Source organism: Lactuca sativa, chromosome 5 (assembly GCF_002870075.4).
Source record: "Lactuca sativa cultivar Salinas chromosome 5, Lsat_Salinas_v11, whole genome shotgun sequence".
Lineage (NCBI taxonomy): Eukaryota > Viridiplantae > Streptophyta > Magnoliopsida > Asterales > Asteraceae > Lactuca > Lactuca sativa.
The window spans coordinates 294,733,194-294,739,342 of record NC_056627.2 but is presented as its reverse complement, the minus strand read 5'-3'; positions in this window follow the sequence as shown (position 1 = coordinate 294,739,342).

Sequence of the window (6,149 nt, the reverse complement as noted above, 5' to 3'; positions counted from 1 at the left end):
TGGGGATTAGGATGTTCCAAATGCTTATTCTTTCAGATTTAAGGCTTACATGAACTCTGTTGGCATAAAGGTGCCAACTTTATGGATTTAAGGGCGTCATGCATTCATTAAGTCCTTCATTTAGCCCTTTTTGAGCATTTGAGCTTCTCCTAGTCATGCATGAGCGTAAAGTTGGAAACTTTACATGGCCTTCCAGCTTTAAGGGATCATATCTGCATTTTGGGGCTATGTCTTTGATGATTAAATGCTTAATGATTAATCCCTCACTCTTTTAAGCCTAGGGTTTGGGTTTTGGACCCATTTCGGTGGAGGTAAAGTAGGAAACTTTACCCTTCTAGATTTCATTTTAGTCGAGAACTAAGTTTTGGAACTCTTTGAGCAAACACGGCGTGTTTGTTGGCAAACACAGCGTGTGTAACATACATGTTTTGAAATTGTGTATTGTAAATTATAAAAGAGAATAATATTCTGAAATATTATGTGAAATTGAGTGTTGACTTCTAACATATAGTTTTTACTAGAAATGAAGTAAAACTATGTTTAGAATCACTAAGAAAATATTGGAAGTCTTGTGAGATTCCAATTAAAAGCCAAATAGTGAAATTTAGCGAAAATATAAAATTTGAAACAAGTAAAATTTTATTATTTAAAGTTGTAAATAATCTCGTTAGAAACTTGTAGGCGAAAACCTCGTCGAAATTCGAGTTATAACGAAGAAGTTATGACCAATCGAAGATCCGCCACAAAACCGGCACGGCGCCGAATGACATAAAAAATGATTTTTTGATAAACTACTTTTTAGCCTTAGTGATCTAAATGAAATTCGTAGTATTCGTTAAACCGAGAAGTTCGATAAAAAGAACGGCAATATCTGACTTTGTATGAGTAAGTTATGATTTTTCTAAGTTTCAGCTTAGCAGTAGACAACTAAAAACTCGAATTTTAGATCGACTGATTTTTAGCCGACACAACCTAAACGAGAATTGAAGATCTCGTCAATAGTAGTACAATGGTAAAAAGTCTGACGAAAACGAATGTCGGATGAAGAAGTTATGAATTTTTAACGGCTTTACCAGTCCCGGTTTGTTAAAAATAATAATATTAAAAATAAAGTCAAAATTAGCCGATGAAGTCTAAAGGAAAGTTGTAGAGCATAATTTTACCTACGCATGCATATAAAGAACGTCAAAAATCGAGCCCGTATGCGAAAGTTATGTATTTTAGAAGTTTGGGGCTAAATTTCCGAGAAATCTCGCATGGATAACGTCCGACCTCGGTGAGTCACTCACTATATACGACGCGTGTCGCCTACTGATTTGACCGAAGGTGAGGTCCAATGGCCTTTCGACGCGCCTCACATCTTACTCCGCCCCTTGTCTGAAGCGCTGGACCAATCCAGTTTCGACGCGTGCCAGATCCGAGCCTCGCACGGGCCACCTGGCCCTCACATCTGCTGCCGCGTGCAGCCTTCTCAGCCCTCGGATCCAAACCCTCTCACCCCTATAAATAGAAGGCTGCGAGCCTTCCCAAGTAATTTTGGAAATTAGCCATTTTCACCCCCTTTTTCATATTTTTGCTATTTTGACTTCCCCCGAAGCCCCGATATTATTTTTAACAACCGAAACACGCCCTGAAGTTCCCAAGAAGCCCGAAAAATTTATCTTTTCGGTTTTGAAGCTTTACCTTTGTAGAGCCCGATTTTCAATAAATCTCCCGATTTTCAACGAATAAAGTCATATTTGGAGCCGAAATGTTGCTCAAATTACTATTTTAACCCCCGATTATTTCAATGTGAGTTTAATATATAGGAAAAATTGTATGTTATGTGTTATATGTGCTATGTGCTTTTCAGTGTTATTATTCCGGGTTATTTTCCCGTGTTATTTTTATTCGCTATTTTTAATAGCAAAGAAATACCTTTGACCATGTGATCAGTGAAATGACTTAGATTCACATTGATACTGGTATGTAGCCTCTGGCCATGTAGAACATGTCTCCGTAAGAGAATGATTTCTATTCTATGGCATTGGCAGAAGGTTAGACAGGGTTGAAAGCCTGAAATCTACCAAAATGTTTAATCAGAAAGTGTATGTCTTCTGTGCCATTTGGGTCGAAGCTTTATTGATGTATATCAAGTATGGAAATTGTTATGTCTCATTGATTGTATATCTTTGAATCAAATCAATGATTGATATGAAAAGTTTGACACATGATTCACATATGCTCTTGTTGTTCCGTGTTCCTCTTTGCTTCTGCCATATTAAAGTATATATATGACATAATGTTATATTGTATCAATTATTGAACTCACTAAGTGTGACCGCTTACCCTCTCAATGTTTAACAAATTTGCAGGAGATAAGTAACCAGATAGTCATATACTGTCGGAAGGTTTAGAATAGCCGTAATTTTGCTTTTGTATTTAGGGATCATGTATGTGTAAATGTATAGTATCATGGGTAGTTGTGTAATATATAACACTTTGTAATAGTCGGTTTGTATCTAATAATTTGTAATCTCTTTATCAATGTAAAATATTGTTTTTATGAATATGCAAGTAGCATGTTTTGAAGTAACTATATTGTCAAGTATGAAAGTTTGGGTCTTTCAGAAATACAAAAGTGAGGGTCTTTCAGCGTGTTGGCTTGGTTTTCCCCGATATGAAGTTGGTAAAGAAACATGTCGTGTTGAAGGATAACACGACGTGTTGGGTGTACATGGACTGTTGACTTTGACTTTTTGACCTTTGGACTTTTTTCTTTGACCAAGTTTGACCTATAAGGGGTATCGGGGCATTTTGAGTCGTATCTAAGGAATTGTTTCTATTTAGGGGTTGAATAGAGCTGATATTCGGATTCGGCACCTATTCAACTATCGTTCAACATTCGAGGTGGGTCTTCCTCATTGGGATTGGTGGGTCGAAGGCATTAATGCCGACCCATGTTATGTATGTTATTATGCTAGCTGTCTTCGTGATTCTTTCATGTGTTATATGTTTATATGCTTGGCGGGTTAGGGCCTGATGACCAAATGTATGCTATGTATCATTATGATTATTGCATGTGTTTGATTACTTATTATATGATATATGTATGATGTGCGGGGCCCGAACTATTACCGAGTGGGGCCCAATGTCGGACGGGGTCCGATGCCGGACTGGGCCCGAGATAGGGCAGGGCCCATTGCATGTTATTGTATGTATGGTAAGTGTTATTTTGGGAAACTTACTAAGCTTTTTGTTTACAATTTTCAGTTTATGTTTCAGGTACTTCCAGTTCCAAGGGGAAGAGCTCAGGTTGACTGCATCGCACACACCATTGGGATTCTGCATATAATACTTCACTCTTATTCTATGACATTTGATAGACTAGTTTTGTTTGAAATGTATGAATGATATTTGGAAATACTATTTTACCTAATTTAAAATGAAATTTTTTTGGGACCATATTTTGGGATGTTACAAGTTGGTATCAGAACATTGGTTTGAGGGATTCGGGTGCACTCTTGGGTGTGTATGAACTCAAACCAAGGATTTGGTTAAGTTTTCAAAAAGAATCAGATTTTAAGAAAAGGTTTTCTAAAATAAGAAAGGGTGTGGTGCATGCAATTGGCCGAGCTCAAGTAAGTTTTCCCAAAATACCCATACATGTTATGATATTTTTGTAATTGTGAATCGATGAATTGCATGCTAGTTTAGGGATAAGGATCTAGAAGAGATACCTTTTTATGCCTGTTGTATGGGCTTATAGATTTGCATGCTAGTACTTATCAGTCTGTGATAGGATGGCCTAATTTGGTTAAGTTTTGGTTCTGGTTACTTGATGCTCGAATGCTACTTGCTTTGTGCTTTTAGGAGTTCTAACTAGCTTCAGTTAACCGGTAAATGAATATGCTAAGTTACATATTATGGGAACTAAATGATTTTAGAAAGTTAGGTTTTAACCCTATTACGTAACTCTTGTCTGAGTCCAATCGTTGTAGTGTGAGACCTCTCATTCGAATAATTATCTAATTCTTGTAATATGTAATTGTATTTGTGGGCTAGTTAGAGGAAGTTAGCGGGAGTTCCTTCTACAGCTGATGGCGAAGAGTGGCGTGGAGTTTTCCCTAGGAAAACCTAGGATGAGATTTAGTGTTGGGATCCTTGTTGTGAAGGGATTTTTGCATATAGAGTAACTTGGCTGAGTTAGGGCACTTTTTGAGGAAAGTACGGATAGATGTGGAAGGCAGTATGGTCCTGTACTACTGGAAGCAGATGATCCGTACTCAATTCCAGGAGAGCTGCAATAAAGCCAAGGAGTTCGTAGAGTTGTGATTTCCCCGATATGTATATTTGATGCGTAATCTGATAGTTTGCATTGGTCTATTTTTAGTATGGTGGTATTATGAGGCAGACCAGTGGGCAGTTCCGGTATGGGTGAGGGTATTCTTGAGCAGACTCATGTGATATTTGGTACGGTTAAGGAGGGTATTCTGGAGATTATTGATGAGCGGTTGAGCGCCTTTCGCGCTGAGATTGTGGCTTTGGTTGGGACGCGTTCTCTGACTTTCAGGGAGTTTCGGGCATGTGGAGCATCGGATTACCATGGGTCGAGGGACCCTATTGCAAGTATCAGGTGGTTAGCAGATGTTGCTAACACTTTCTATACGAGTCGTTTTCCCCGGGGACAAGGTTAGACTAGCTTCCTGCCTCTTGAAGGATAGGGCACGTGATTGGTGGGAAAAGGGAGGGCATGTGATGGGAGATGATGGTGCTATTGATTCGATTTCCTGGGGTGATTTATCAACCAGGTTCCGAGCCGAGGTTGCACTAGCGATTCAGTTGCAGTAGCTGGCGCGAGAGTTTCAGGATCTCGGCTAGACTACAGAGACGGTGGCCGAGGTCACTGCTATGTTCAGGGATAGGGCACTTTTGGTTCCACGGTATGTGGAGGACGAGGAGATGAAGAAGGCTTGATATCATGAGATGTTGAGGAGTGATACGCGGCAGTTTGTTAGAAGATCCACCTGCAATACGTTGGAAGACATGATAGCAAGAGTTAGGGAGAGGGAGATTGACTTGGAGATGGAGAAGAAGATGAAGCCAGATTTTGTGCCAAGTATGGAGGGTTCGAGAAAGAGGCCCAAGGTGTCTAATTCTAGATCGAGAGGTCATCATGTCCGTAGCCGCTATAGCAAGTGCGAAGAGGTGCACGAGGGGGACGTGCAGGGTGGGTGGTTCTGGCTGCTTCAAGTGCGGTTGGACGAGTCATATCAGCAGGGATTGTACAACTGCCACCACCACCACTCAGGTATCTTATCTGATTTGCTTTCAGTTCAATCAAAGGGACCACAAGAAGAGCCATTGTCCGAGTTTGGTTGCAGCAGGTCCGGTTTCAGCATCCGCCCTTGTGACTCTTCCGTTCACTGACAGCCGTCAGGGCCGCGCAGATGCGTCTGCGACGAAGAACAGGGCTTTCCAGCTGACGGCGAAGGAGGCTCATGCAGCTCCCGATGTAGTGACGGGTATGTATCTTGTCCTTATCTCTTTATTTTTATTGTATTGTTGCTTATGTTTATGTGTTTTTATTTTAGGATCGTTCCTGGTGAATGGTATATCTGCTTTAATATTATTTGATTCGGGGTCTACTCGATCATTGTACCTCTTGCGCTTAGCAAGAGATTTGTTGGAGCTCCGGGGGAGCTGGATTGTCCTCTAGATGTTGAGATTGCTGATGATAGGTCTATTCGGGTTGCAAGGGTTCATAGAGGTTATACACTTCAGCTATTCAGCGAGCAGTATCCGGTGGATCTGGTTCCCATTCCTTTGTGTGGGAACAAGGTTATCGTGGGAATGAATTGGTTGAGACCTGATGGGGTAGTGATCGACTGTGAGCAACAAATGGTTCGGGTTAGGACCCCAAGCGGGAGAGAGCTGGTGATTCAGGGTGAGAGACCGCAGCGTGGGTGGTCGATTATGTGTTTTGCAGTGAGGGCCAGACACTATATTCATCAGGGTTGTTCGGGTTTTGTCGCCTATGTCATGGATACTCGGGCTAAGGGTAAGGCAATCATGGATGATGTGCCAGTCATGTGGAATTATCCGGATGTGTTCTCGAAGGATTTTACAAAGGTACCTCTGGAGAGGCAGGTGGAGTTCAAGATTGATTT